We start from the raw sequence: 15,142 nt of genomic DNA on the forward strand, positions 1-15,142 counted from the left end.
TAAAAGGTCCAAAGTCACAACAGTTAATCAGAAAATTAAATTAACTAAAAAATCCCCATTCTTGAAAATATCCTACCCGGTGGGTTTTCTTGAACCCCCGAGGGCACATTCTTCTCTCCCAGAGGCTGTTTTGCTGCTCTGACCCCACTGTGGGGGACATGGGAGGCCACAGAATCTCCTGCATCTACCAGTGGCCTACAAGGGACACTAGACGCAGCCCGTGGTGCGAGGCTGCAGGTGTGCAGGGGCCGGAGATGGTGTGTTTGGCAGACCACAGCTTGGCTAAGAAGCTATGTGGCAAAGACTAAATTGGCAGTTCTCAATTCTTTGTTTGATACTATTACTTTTATAATCTATGGTTCCCTTTAAATCTAGTGTAACGTAACAAGCTTATAATTCAAAACACATTTGTACGAAATGTAACGTACATAAGGTCTAAGCCCATGAATATAAGATGCAATGTTCCCTTCAGGCCTCCTACTGAAAGCAGACGACACTTCTTCAAATAACCTGACATTTTCTGTCTGTTTGCTTTACGACTCCCCGGTCTCTGCTCCCTCCTGTCTTCCTATCGATCAACTGCTCCTTTCCACGTGGTCCCCTTGTTGGCATGTGAGTGCAGGTTAAACAACGCTTGTTTTCCTTTAGGACAGACATTCCCTGCTGTGCTTTTCCTGGATTTGGACTCTTTGTATTATTTACTTTATGTTGCCATGGAGATGGGGGAGATCGCAGATGTGAAGACTTGGAATCTGGGGCCACTGGAGACATTTATCTTTGTGTTTGTATGAAGTGGGCTCTTGTTCCCTGTGGCTTCAGAGCCTGGTATTTATTTGATAAAGAAGTTACTAATGAGGACGGAGGTTCAACATGTAACACGAAGACCTCCCCCTCCCTAGCACATGGTCCCTGCAGCAGAGAGCTGTCTTTCTGGAGGGAAAGGTGGGCTCGTGCAAACTTAGAGATTAGCAACTGTCTGTCACTTTTTTCCCTTTAGGAAGCAGAATGATAGGACAAGGGATCCATTCATCATTCTCTCACAGGCTCTTGAAGAAGAGAAACTTTCTCAAAGTATTTCAATCATGTTCTGCCTGGAAAACAAACAACAACAACAACAAAAAAAAACCCAGAGCTAACCAGGACACCATTATTGTCATTAAAGAATGTCCGAATTTGCTGAGCAAGGTGTGAATCTGAATGAAATGCAATACAGTGGGTGGTACTGACAAAGACTGTTTGCTAAAAAATTACTAAATTCACGTGCTAAAACATACATACATGGGTTGGTTAAAAATTCAATTGCTGTTATTTTCAAGGCTCTATGTAGTTCAATGAACAACTGAGTGGAAATAGAGACAAAAACAAGAAATCAAAAACTTAATGCAGGTGTCTCTGGTATCTGAGTCTGAATGCTTCAGGTTTTGAACAAGTAACTCCCAAAGTTCATTGCCATGCGTGCCAACCGACGTAACTGTTCAGTGCTGTCACTTTGTCTAAATCACATCTGACTCCTTAACAGTTGTCTTCTGCACAAAGCCAAGACTATTGGTGTCCGAATAAAGCAAAACAAACACACAACCAACAATGACCAGAGACTGCCCCACCACAGGATTTCAGGGCTGTGGGGATCTCTCCTGTTCACCCTCTCCAATGACCCAGTTCTCCTCCCTGATCCCCTTCTCTGTCATCCTTCTAGGGGCCTCTAATGGCTGCTTCATTTCCTTGGACTCTTGCTGGTTGACTGTTTGGATTGACACTTTATTTAGATTGGCTACTTGGCTTCTTCCAAGCTTCCCACTGTGGGCTACATTTGAAGTTTTCCATGGACCCATGCCACGCTCCTTAAGCCAGCCCCACATCCCCCTCCTGCTCCTAGTCCGTGTTTTAGGGACCCCAACATTTTATCATCCTTTCTGAGTCTCCTCTCTCCATTTCTTTCATCCTCATTCTTTTTCTATCTTTCACTTTCCTTCTGTTCAAGCTCACATTTTCTCCTTAAATAATCCTTCTTCCTTTCCCAGTGACCTTCATCATTTGGTTTGAAAATTAATGTTTCTATAGTTAAAATGTTTGATGAGGCAATGATGGCAGAAAGAACATTGAACAAGTTTCAGGCCTTCGTTCTAATATTTATTAGCTGTGGGATATTGGAGAAAATAGTTAATGTCCCCTAGCCTCAGTTTCCTCATTGGAGAAATTAGGATATCAACCTATAAAATAAAAAGTAGCTGTGAGACCAGCATGGAAGAGAACCTCTGGAAGGTTTTCTGTAAAAAGTCGTTTAAATTTGACTTGAATCTTTATTTGGTAAGTGTCATTCATCTAGGTATGACATCTGGGTACTGGTGAGAAATATTTCCATATGGAAATTTATTTTGTTTTATTTGCAGTTCTGGGTATCAAACCCAGGGCCTTGAGCATGCTAGGCAAGTATTCTAACACTGAGCTACACCCCCCAGCCCAAGGGACAATATTTTCGGAAAGTGAAAAGTCCAAACACAGATGTCAAGAATTGCTAAAGGGTCTGAGATTTCACCCTTGCAAACTAGCAAGGTAGGATTCTGCCGCGCCTGAATACTGGCAGAAGACACAAGAGTCCTGGATCAGAGATGAAGGGCTTTATTGTTCACAGCAATAGCAGTAGCCAAAGTCTTCCAATTGCAACATGAATTTGAGCAATAATTTACTCCAATTTCAAAAAGCAAGGACTTGGATTTATGCATTTCTAAATGCAGGACAAGTCTTTACAAGCCATTTTTATTTGACCACTTGTCTCTGCTCCAATTTTAAATACATCATTATATGAAACTTACTTTCTTTTCCCATTAAATAAACAAATATATATAAATAAATATAAATATATAATTATAGCAGGATAGTTTAGTGGTTAAGAACTCAGGACCAGGAGTCAGTCTGCCTAGGCACAGATCCCAGCTTAACCACCGCAGAATGACCTTGGACAAGCTATTTAACTTTGCTACATTTATTTTCCACTTTAGTAAAATGGAGATAATAATAGTATCTACTTCATAAGATGAATGAGTGGATGTAAGGTTGTAATCCATGTAAAGTACTTAGGACATCAGGCTAAAATAAATGTTAACTATTATTAATAGTGTATATTCACACAATCCTGTGGATGTAGTCTGCTTTCCAAGTGGAGGACTTTTTAAAAATGTTTTCATGATAGAACCTAGAGTTTCAGAATAAATTCACAAGCACTTCTAACCAAAATTCCACCCCCCACCTTTCTACTCCTTACCACTGATCAACTAGAGAATGGTTCTGTGTAAATGAAAACAAGGAAGAATAGGTACCAAAAAGAAGATGCGCCTTCACACGGTTATTTGCAAGCTTGCTTTCTGTTACGAGAAAAGTGTTCTTTGGTAAACCTTATTCATGAACAAGAACCTGGCCATTCTGATTTCCCCACCAGGCTCTTTTGGCTTATTAAAACCCCAGCAGTCCTTCAGGTGTTGGCACTATTCTGTATGACACTGTAATGGGGATATATGACACTATACATTTGTTAAAACCCATAGAATACACATGAGGAATGAACTCCAAGGTAAACTATGAACTCTGGTAAGTAATAGTGTATCAAGATTGAGTCATCAGTTCTGACAAACGTACCACACCAATGCAAAATGTGAATACTAGGGGCAACTGAGCTGAGGAGATCTGTAAACCTAACACTGCTCTAAAAAATTAAGTCTAGTAGCCAGGTGTGGTGGCGCACACCTGTAATCCCGGCAACTCAGTAGACTGAGGCAGGAGTATTGCAAATTAGAGGCCAGCCTCAGCTACTTATCCAGACTCTTGTCTCAGAATGAAAAACAAGAAGGACTGAGGGATGTAGCTCAATGGTAAAGCTCCCTGAGCTCAGTCCCCAATATGAAAAAAAAATTCTCATGTGTATACATATACACACAATTTATTTATATACATAATTTATAGTTATATGTATATTTATATACAAGGTCTATTTGTATCTGTGTATACTAAATACATAATATGTAACACAGCTTATATCTAATAGACTTAATTTTTACGCATCAACTATTAGAGGTCTAACTTGTTGTAGTTCAGAGAGTGTGGTAATGGTCTTTCTTCCCCACCAACAAGAACCACACATAAACGCTGGTAATTTCTTAACTCATTTGACACTGGTCTTTCATGAGAAAAGGAAATTCTAGAATTCACTGTTTGTATCATTCACATCAAACCTCAGAGTTTGCAATGCTAATACTGTTCCTTCTTGAAATAACCACTTGTAGAGCACCGTGCGGTGCAGTTTTGAAAGGCACCGTCACCTTATCAATTGCTTGTGCAGCACCTACACCACCTGCGCTCACTCTTGTAACAGCTTTGACACCAACTGCTCCTTCTGTCTCCCTACCATTGTTTTCATGCTATCTTATATTTTTGCCAATTTATTTGATGGTATGTTAAAAACTGATCTAAACACCTAAAAATTTCTTCTGTTGCACACATGTCAAGAGTTTTACAAAGTAATAAATCTTTCTCATATCTGCCTGCATGAATTTATAATATGAAAGCAAGCAGAGCAGAATCTCGCCCACTGGAGCTATAAAGATTTCACAAAATCTTAGCCTTTGGATTAACTCATTCAGCACCTTGGGTGATTATTCATGCATTCCACACTGGACTCTTGTCAGATAATGGCAGTGGTTGAATTTTTATAGTAGCCAGTTGCACTGTTAATAACAGAAGTTTAGCAAAGTTTCCCTGGTGGTACATTCCTTTCTCTCACTCAGAGTGCATCTACACCGAATGATGCTGCATGTGAATTTTCATGCTCAGTTTTAATTTCATTTCATATTCCATTTTCTAGGAACAGTAAACTCAAGACACATTATAAGATGCCAATAATCTTATTTTTATTCTCACTGTATATTGTTTCAAAATACCATTGTAACTTGGCAGGTACCATAACATTGCTTTGCAAATTTTTAGTGCATGAAGTACATCCCATAATTTTAGAACCATAAAAGGTGAACCCCAATTCAAATAAGTATTAACGTTTGTCTTGTCTTTGCATGACTAGGAATGAGTTTTCTTTTACTTTCTGGACAGGTGCTTGGTTCTGGGTAGACTTGTCATATTTATTTTGATCCTTTTCTGGGGGGCGGTTGTTGTTGTTATATAAGCATAATTATTTCATCCCACTAGGGGAAAGATAAATATGAACATAAAATTTCATGCACATTTACATATATCTGTACATCTATTTGTAAGTATGAAGAGAGGAAACTACTATAATATGATATCTTCACAATGTAATGTACTTTGTGTCCCCTTGTTACTGTACACTGGTTTTTCCTTCATGAGATAGCACACTGCTGAACATATGTATCCAAACCTTACCCAGGGCTAGGGAGATAGCTCAGTTGGTAAAGTGCTTGCCTTGCAAGCACAGGGCCCTGGGTTCGCTCCCCAGCACCCCCCCCCCAAAAAAAAAAGTAAGAAAACATTACAAACCTTGCCCAGCATTTGGTAGAGCAAGGTCACTCTATGTTCATGGATCAAGATACACCCATGCAATAATTTACCCCAGAGGACATGCACAGGCCTGAATCCTGGAAGAGATCGTGGCAGGGCTACAAGCTCTGTTCAAAGATGCGTCTGTTAAGACATTCAAATATATACCCAGAGACATCAAGAGAAATGTTATTTCCAGGTCTGGATTAAACCAAACCTACTCATCATGCAGTAAAATTATCATAGTAGTGGTCTTTAGCATGCTAAAACCTGATGCATGTCAAACTAAGGGTGTATGTTTATTATCATAGTTTCTTTTTTTAATTGTTAAATATATATAATATATATATATGAAGCTGAGTTCTGCATTTGTGGAATCTTTGTAACAAAGCACAGTCTTGCTCCATGGATAACATGACAATGCATTGAGGGAAAGGAACTGAGCCAAGTCATCAGGAAACTGAGTCTGCTCCTCCCTACCAAGCAAAAGAGAAACTGCGGCTGGTACCAGCATGCACAGATGTGGGGAAAAGTGGTTTAGAGGAGAGCAGTGACGAGGGAGGGGTTTTTTTTGTTTTGTTTTGTTTTGTTTTTTTGAGATGGAGTCTGGCTGCATTGCTGAGGCTGGCCTTGAACTTGCCTCAGCATCCCAAGTAGCTGGGATTACAGGTGTGTGCCTCCACACCCAGTAAAGGGAGGGCTTCTTGATGGAGTCCTCTCTGAGTGAAAAGTGGGCAGAGACGGGAAGAGGGACCTGAAAGAACCTGGAGAAACTTGCCAGGGGAAGAACTAGTTGGCTGGACAAGAAGGAAGGTGGTAGGTCCTTTAGTCAGCTTTTTCTCAACTGTGACTAAAAGACCTGACGAGAACCATTTTAGAGGAGGAAAAGTTTATTTGGTACTCACAGTGAGTCTCAGTCCAAAGACGGACAGCTCTGTTGCTCTGGGCCGGAGTGAAGCAGAAACTTGTGGCAGAGGAAAGCAGCTCGGGACATGGCAATAAGAAGCAGAGAACTCCACTTACCTCAAAGGCACGACCCCATAACCCTGCCTCCACCAGTTGTACTGTACCTGCCTATAAACTACCACCCAGTTAATCCATTCAAGTGAGTTAATACACTGGTAAGATTAAGGTTCTCTAATGCAATCATTTCATCTCTAAACTTTCTTGCATTGTCTAACACGTGAGTTTTGGGGAGAAAACTTATACATAAACCGTAACATAAAGTATTCACCTCCATGGCTTTTGGGGGACCATGTAATTGGTCCACTTAACCAACCCTCCCAATTCAAGACATTTCTTCTTTCTGCTGCTCAGAGTCATCTGAAATCCCATCATTTCCCATTTCTTTTCTTAACTTCATTTGTTTGGGTGTGGATTTTTCAAGCTACTGATCTGTGGACCATCATTCAGAGGGGGAAAGAAATTCCACCTGGGATTACTATGAGGCTAAACTAAATTCAATGAGTTTCTTCACTATGGTGTATTAAGCATTTACTATACTAATTTGGGAGAAAGGTCATATATTATGTTTTGCATATTCATTTGATTAATTTTTTGCAGTATATCTATTAACATACGATGCTATTTATTTATTTATTTATTTTTGTGCCAGCTATTGAACTCAGGGGCATTTAACCACTGAGCCACTTCCCCAGGCCTTTTTATTTTTTTATTTTGAAACAGGGTCTCACTAAGTTGCTAAGGGCCTTGCTAAGTAGCTAAAGCTGACCTCAAACTAGTGATCCTCCTACCTCAACCTCCCAAGCTACTGGGATTACAGGCATGTGCCAACATGCTGGCAACATCTAAAACTTTTATTCCACCAAAATCTTCTGAGCCAGGCACAATGGAACATGACTATAATCCCAGTGGCTCCAGAGGCTGAAGCAGGAAGATCATAAGTTCAAAGCCAGCCTCAGCAACTTAGGGAGCCCCTATAAGCAACTCAGTGAGACCCTGTCTCTAAATAAAATATTAAAAGGGCTGGGGATGTGGTTCAATGATTAAGTGTCCATGGGTTCAATTCCCAGCACAAAAAATAAATAAATAAATAAATAAATAGGACTATCGAAGAGGTAGGTCTGTTGTGTATCCAGGAATGAGGAAGAAAAAGAGGAAGGCAAAGAAATCAAGGGGCACTTATTTTCCAGTGTTGACTTATTTGGAAATAATTGGGAAATCTCTAGGACTTCCTCATCAATGTGAAAGGTGGGCCTAAAGCTCTTTTCATATTTTTATACCTTTACCCTTTTCCCTGGAGATACATACCTGAGTGCCTTATCTATTACAGATTCCACAAATGCTTGTCTGAATTGCATGAATGGCCAGTGAGTGAGTGAGAATGGACCTAGGTCAAATCGTAAGAAACATGAAGGTGATTTTTATTTATTCTCCTCTCTCTTGGGTTTTCATGCTTGTCTTCTCTTCTTTCCTTCTATTGTGAAAACCTCACACTAAGAAGACGTGCCTGAGTCCACTTAAAGGGTTATTTTCTTTTCATGAGATTGTTAGTTATTTCAATGTAGATCAAATCTTAGCTAAAAGACTGCCTCTCTGAGACATTAGGGTGGGAAGGATCTCTGATCCTCAAAATTTCCCCAGCCCTTACAGTTTCACCATAAGAGAAACCCCACTCTAGAATCCTGAGGGTGAGCAAAGCTGACCCATCACCTTTTTTTCTTAATTCTGGAAGATCTTCCAGGGATTGTCCCACATGGGATGTTTTCCCAGGGATGTAGTCCTAGGGCCCTGGGAAGAAGTGTGGTTGCCTTGTGGGTGACTCTGGGCACCAGGAAGAGAAAGCAACATGGCTATCCAGTCTAAAGCATGGAAGGAGCCCTGGTGGTCAGGAGGTAATTACCTAGCAATCTGGGGATTTATCTGCCAGGTCCTCTCTCTACCCAGTCCATAACCAAAGTGGGGCATTATTACTATGTCAGGACAAAGCCCAGGCTAAATACCTTAATTTAAAAAGAAGAGCCTATGGGATAGCACTCCAAGTGGTAGAGATGAAAGAGGTGTCTGACGAAGCAGTAAATTTGAGGAAAATGATTAAGAGATTTGTGCTGGTTGTTTGATTTTAAAGTATCCTGAAAAGAAACACTCCAGGTATTGCTTCAAGGATTAAAAAGAGAGAATGACAGTCAGAGAGACGTCCTGCTTCAAGCCTGTCTTGGGAATTCCAGTCTTTCCCTCCCTCCCTTCCTTCTCCTTTCTTTGATTTGAAACTTCTACAGTAGGAACCATGTTAAAGCTAAAAGGATAATCAAGACATGGCTCCCACTCTGAATTTATTCAATAATTTCTTTCTCTCCCCTGTTCCTCTTCCTCACCCACTGACTTTGCCAGAGTGAAATGGTTTGGATATGAGACGTCCCCCAAAATCTCATGTGTTGAAAACTGATAACCAAAGTAGCAATGTTCAGAGGTGAAACAATTAGATTATGAGCTGTAACCTCATCAGTGGGCTAATCCCTCTGATGGATTAGTAATCTGAATGGACTACTGGGTGGTAACTGTAGACAGACGGGGCACAGTTGGAAGAAGTAAGTCACTGGGGGTGGCTCTTCTCTCTCTTTCTTCTCTCTCTCTTCCTCTCTGCTTCCTGGCTGTCATGAGTTTCCCTTGCCATGACCTTCTGCCATGATGTTCTGTTTACCTCAGGCCTGGAGCAATGCAGTTGGGCAACCGTGGAATGAACTCCCAAAGATGTGAGCCCAAATATACTTTCCCCCTCTTAGTTCTCTTGTCAGATATTTTGGTCACTGTGATGAAAAGATGACTAATGCACAGAGCATTCATCTTTTCCATTTTGCCTCTTTAGATTTTCCTATACTTTAAATGACATCTCTATTAATCAGGAGTCTCCAGAGAAACAGAACCAATAGGAGACTATCTATCTATCTATCTATTCATCTATTTATCACCTATCCATCCTTCCCTCCATTCAAGATTGAGATTTATTTTAAGGAAGTGACTCATGTGATTTTGGGGGCCTGACAAGTCCAAAATCTGCAGAGCAAGCAGACGTGCTGGAGACCCAGAATAGAGCTGATATTGCTGCTCAAGTTCAAAGTTGGTCGTTGGCAGAGTTTGTTCCATTTTGGGGGACCTTGGTCTTTTTTCTTTTCACCCTTCACTGATTGAATGAAGCCCATCCACATCACAGGGTTGGAGGGAATCTACTTTCACTCAGAGTTTACTGATTTGAATGCTTGTCATCTAAGAAATAAACAGTGACACCTGGATTATTGTTTGACCAAATACCTTGGCACCACCACCTGCCCTGGTTGACACATAAAACTAATCATCACACTGCCCTTTCCACCAGCAACACCAGGATCCTGCCTAGACTCAATTTCCTCCTCTGATTCTTCTCTGGACCGTCTCCCATTTTCCTCTACTCTCTTGGGAACTAAGGTAACAATTACCACAGCCTGCATTTACTTAGCTCTTCCTATTTTCCAGACACTGTGCAATTGCTTTACATGAATTTAATTCCCACAACAACTCTTGGAAGTAAGTACTCTGATAATGATCTTGTCTCAGCTAGAGAGGCTAGGGACCTTACCAGAGGTCCTGTGGTTGGTGTGCAGTGGGACAGGGGCTTGAATCCAGTGAGCCTGGCACCAGAGCCTGTGGTGTTAAATTCCTGGGCGAGGCCGCCTTCTTTCATACACAAGATGGCCCCTACAAAAAGCAACCTCTTCTTCCCTCCCTTGAAGGGGTATTTTGAGATCCTGAACATCTCAGGCAGAGTCTGGAGTTGCTCATGAATTCAGTGGAACTCATGGGACACACAGAGTAGGACAGTGGGTACAACAGAGTATGCCAGCTCTTCCGGGGTACCCTCCTGGAACACATGTCCTCTAGATTGCAGAATTTACATGGTTGTATTCACCCAGCATGGCCTGGGGAAGGGTTTTCTAAACTTGATGGACAGATCACAGCAAAACCCACCATAAAGGAGTAGTCTGCAGCCACTTACGATCATTCTGAAGAAGAATGATAATGAATGGGGAAATGCTCATGATGTGCTACATTTAAAAGCCAGTTCCTAGCAGTTTGTAAATATGAGCTTATTAAAAGTGTGTAACACGTATACTACACATGCATATCACATAAAAGTTTGGCAGGGTGTGGTGGCACAAGCCTGTAATCCCAGCAACTCTGGAGGCTGAGGCAGGAGGATCTCAAGTTCAAAGTCAGCCTCAGCAACTTAGGGAGGCCCTAAGCAATTTAGCAAGACTCTGTGTCTAAATAAAATTTAAAAGGGCTGGGGATGTGGCTCCGTGGTTAAGCACCCCTGGGTTCAATCCCTGGTACCAAAAAAAAAAAAAAAAAAAAAAGTTTGTGTAGATGTACATACATAGACAAAAAGACCTTAAAAGATAGGCTTCGAAATTAAGTATAATTATGGGTAATTTTTTAAATTCTTTATACTTTTCTTCATTTTCCAAATTTTCTATAAATATATTTTGTTGAAATTTACAAAACATTGGACTTTTGTAATTAAACATTAATCATATTTGTAATTAAACACAACCATTTTGCAGAAATATACAAAATATCATCCTTATATAAGCATGCATTTTTAAGTAAACATATAAACTTATTTTGTAGAAATATATGCAATACACCTTTTCAATTAGACCTGTAATCATATTTTTAACTAAATATATAAACATATTTTGTAGAAATGTCCTAAACATTATACTTTTGTAATTAAAACACAGCTCAAGTATGAAGGTGTTTAGATATTTAACTCTTTTGAGGCAATTTTATTTTACACCAATCTGGTTTTTAAAAATTAATTCCTAGAAATCCAGGGCTCAGAAGAATCCCAACTAAGATTACCTGTTACAGGTGGATGTCAGTCCCCAAAGAGATGAGGTGCCTCACCCAGGGGGAACCTCAGCTCTCCCAAGAGGAAGCTAATCCAACAAAGGTGTTTGGCTTCGTGACAAGAATTTTCATTGCAAAAATATTTTCCATTCTTTAATCAGAGCCTAATCCGAAAGAAACTTCAGAAGCCTGTCATGGTACTTTCCATTTTAAATCTCCACCGCCCGCTCATTTCTGTCTCGGGAGCATTCCTGTGATTTGTGAATGGTAACAGCAAAGCTACATTGTAAATGTCTTTGTCAAATTGTCACCCATTTGATGAATCCCTCCAGTTATAATAATATGACCAGGATTTTAACTAGCATTCTGGAACCCTTGCAACAAATGAGAGCAGTCTACTGTGTGAGGACCGAAATTTATTCCAACTAACTTTCAAGAATCCAAACATGTTTGGAAATCTTAAAGTTACTTGCATAGGCTATTCACATCTCTTTAAATAACAAAAATAATCATACTGTGTATCATGCTATTTATGTATTACCCCATTTATTCTCAAAAAAAAAAAAAAAAAAACCACTAAAAAATCTATATGGCATGAAGGAGCCAAGGCCTTGAGCTGTCGAGCTATTTGCCAAAGAACCCTTAGCAGGTGTGAAAAAAAGACAGCCAGAATGTGTCCTGTCCCACATTCTCCTCACGTCTGAAGATGGCTTGAGTTTGTGGAAACAGCTATAAATGTTCAGATGAAAGTCTTATACATTAAGGGGTTCACTCAATCCATGGCTAAGTCAATGAAGAAATATTGACTCTGCAATAAGGTCTACATAATGGCTATTCTTGGGGAGGTTACCAGATGAATAACTAGTGGTCCCTTCTGTCACCGAATTGAGTAATGATAGTCTTTAATAAAAATGAAAGATGACACTTTTATTGTAATCAGATTGTGTATGTGTGTGTGTGTGTGTGTGTGTGTAAGCTGCTCTGAGAGCCCCATTAGCATCTGTCTCTCTGAAGGTACTGGGGACTTTCCAGATGTTGGACAGTGTATGACTGCACAAAAAAGGCTGATTTCAGACTGATTTTACAATGGGTCTGTGGTCCCATTACTGAAAAGTGATTTGAAAACCTGAAAATGCTGCAATTGTGTGTTATTGACCCATTAACTTGTTAGAGTGTTCAGACATCAAAATCTAGCTATAATCTGTCATGAATACCTGCAAACTCAGAATCAACATTCGGGCCCTATAAATACCATGTTCCATTTTCCCTCTGTCTCCTTTTAAAATATATTACCTTTGACTTGAAGGTATTTGAGAGTTTTATTTTTCTAATTGATATATATATATAATAGAAGCTGTTTTCCAAAACATTGCTATCTAGTTCCTTCTCAAACAGCTTTTTTGTAATATTACATTCTAGATCGCTCAATTTTTGTGTGACTTTTCCCAGGACCACTTGACAACTTTTCTCTGCATATTATCACTTGAATCAGAAAATTCACCAGGCCTTCAATAAAACAGCAAGATTCTAAGTCAAGATCATAAACACAAATTGTCATGATTCTTGAACTTCTACTCCTGGTTTCTGAACTTCTCAATTCCAATAATAGGTCAGTGGTTCCTAAATTCACCATTCATAAACTTGTCACTATTCACAAAGCAGTAAGAAAAATGAACACATGTGATTTAATCATAAGTAAATGTATAGATATAATTATTTATGAATTAGTGTGTATTAGTTAAATTAAATATGTGTCACTAACAAACAACCCTCAAGTCTCGGTAGCTTAGCAAAATCAAAGTTCCTCTCACAGTCCTATCATAGCTCAAGAAGGTGAAAATGGTTCTGTTGGTCATTCTGGGAACTGAGCTTCTTCCATTCAAGGGTCACGCCATCTTTGAAGAGAAGGGAAAGGAAGATAGAAAGGCACACCTGCTCTTAGCCCCCTGACCCGAAGGTGGCATGCATCCCTCTGCACTTCATTGGTGAGAACTAGTCACAAGGCCCTTTATCCATGGGAGGGGGGGAAGCACAGACCAGCGGCTCTGCATGGAAGACTAATACACAGATACTAGCTTCAACCTAGCTGGCACAGAATATGCCACAACATTAAAGCTACCTAGTTTCGTTCCTGGAGAGGAGGCTCTTTTATTCTGTCTATGTTCTCATTTTTTTTTAACATGGAAAAAGTACTTTCTTTTGTGGAAAACTGATGATACTAGACATTAAGAATTTTTAAATGTTCTTATTTGGCAAAATGAGATGCTGTTAATCTTTCATTGGCCTCTATGTTCCCTAATTTAAATAAACAACTTATTCTGGCTCATGAATGCTGGAAGTCTGGAACCACTGACTTTTCGAATACTCAACTATGAGGATGCTTTTTCCTGGGATCTACTGACCGACTTCCTAAAATTACGTGTTGGCCACAGCACTCTTTGAAATCGCAAAACGTTCTGCTATTCCTTTCTTCAGACTCCAACAGCTGCACAAGTACAGGAGAATCAAAATAAAAATGCTCTTTTTTTTTCTTCTTTTTCATTGTTTTGATTGGTGGAAACAATCACATCTTTCTAGCATACTTAACTCCAAAAGATGTGTTCCCCAAGGGGATCTGGATGTGTTCTCAGGAAAATGGCTCCCATTGGAATTTAACATCAAATGTTGCAATTTCAGTAAAAGTGTAGCTGCAAAAATCTTTCCTAATAAATATAACTCTGCTTCAGAAGAGAGGTCAACAGTGCAACAGCTGCTGCTGAAAGACTGTGGACATCCTCGCCTGGGTCTTCGAGGATGGGCTTTCCCCGTCATCATAGAAGTGTCTGTGATCTGAGTATGTCCACCCAGCACCCAATTTAGCCTCTAGCTCCAGAATTGCCTTCCTGAGAGGGACAAACCCCTGCCAGCACCGTCCTCAGCACACAATAGCTGCTCATGACATGCTGCTAACCCTAACTCTTTTAGGATTGTTTTCCTGGGTGCAGGGTGTGCAGAGGGTTCCCTGAGCTAGGAGCTCCCGTTGGTGAGTATTGAGTCCTCTTTCTGGTCTTGGCAAGTTGGCTAATAAGGTCTCTTTTGCTGACTCTTGTTGTTTTTATTTGCAATCCTGTGAATTTCTTCTCTATTCAAACAGTCTTGGGTACATCTTTATCCAATCTCTAGCTGGGTGCGGTGTCATGCACCTGTAATCCCAGTGACTCAGGAGACTGAGACAGGAGGATCAAAAGTTTGAGTCCAGTTTCAGACTCTGTCTCAAAAAAAAAAAAAAAAAAATTAAAAAGGGCTGGGGATATAACTCAGTGGTAAAGTGTCCTTGGGTTCAATCCCTGGTACCAAAGGAAAAAAGAAAGGCAATCTCTTATCATCTGTAAACATCGGTCTCACTGTTGGTCAGATTGGTTCAATGATTTGTCAAGTCTCAGCGGGAGAAGGTGACAATTTGTAACACTTCCTTTCAAGTCTCAAAGCTCGTTGATCTTTCTCTGCGTTGGATCAAGAAAGCACTGTGCAGGCTTCAACGAATCCAGTTCTTTGTTTCTATCCTCCAACAGTAAAAATCATAGCTATTGTGTGTTATGAGCCCTCTGTGTTCCAGAAACAATGTTGGGAGTTGGACACACATGTGTTATCTCATTCAATCCTGTCTACACCCTGCAAGTGCATGTTATTAGGAATCTGAGGTGCAGCAAAGCACTCTTCAATAACTAAGAGCATCACGTTACTTTCATAAATACTTGAGAATGTCCCTCTGGCACTCCTCATCTCCTGCAGGGTGGCTTTGTGGTTTGGTAGA

This window comes from Sciurus vulgaris (genome assembly GCF_902686455.1).
Source record: "Sciurus vulgaris genome assembly, chromosome: 8".
Taxonomy (NCBI): Eukaryota; Metazoa; Chordata; class Mammalia; order Rodentia; family Sciuridae; genus Sciurus; species Sciurus vulgaris.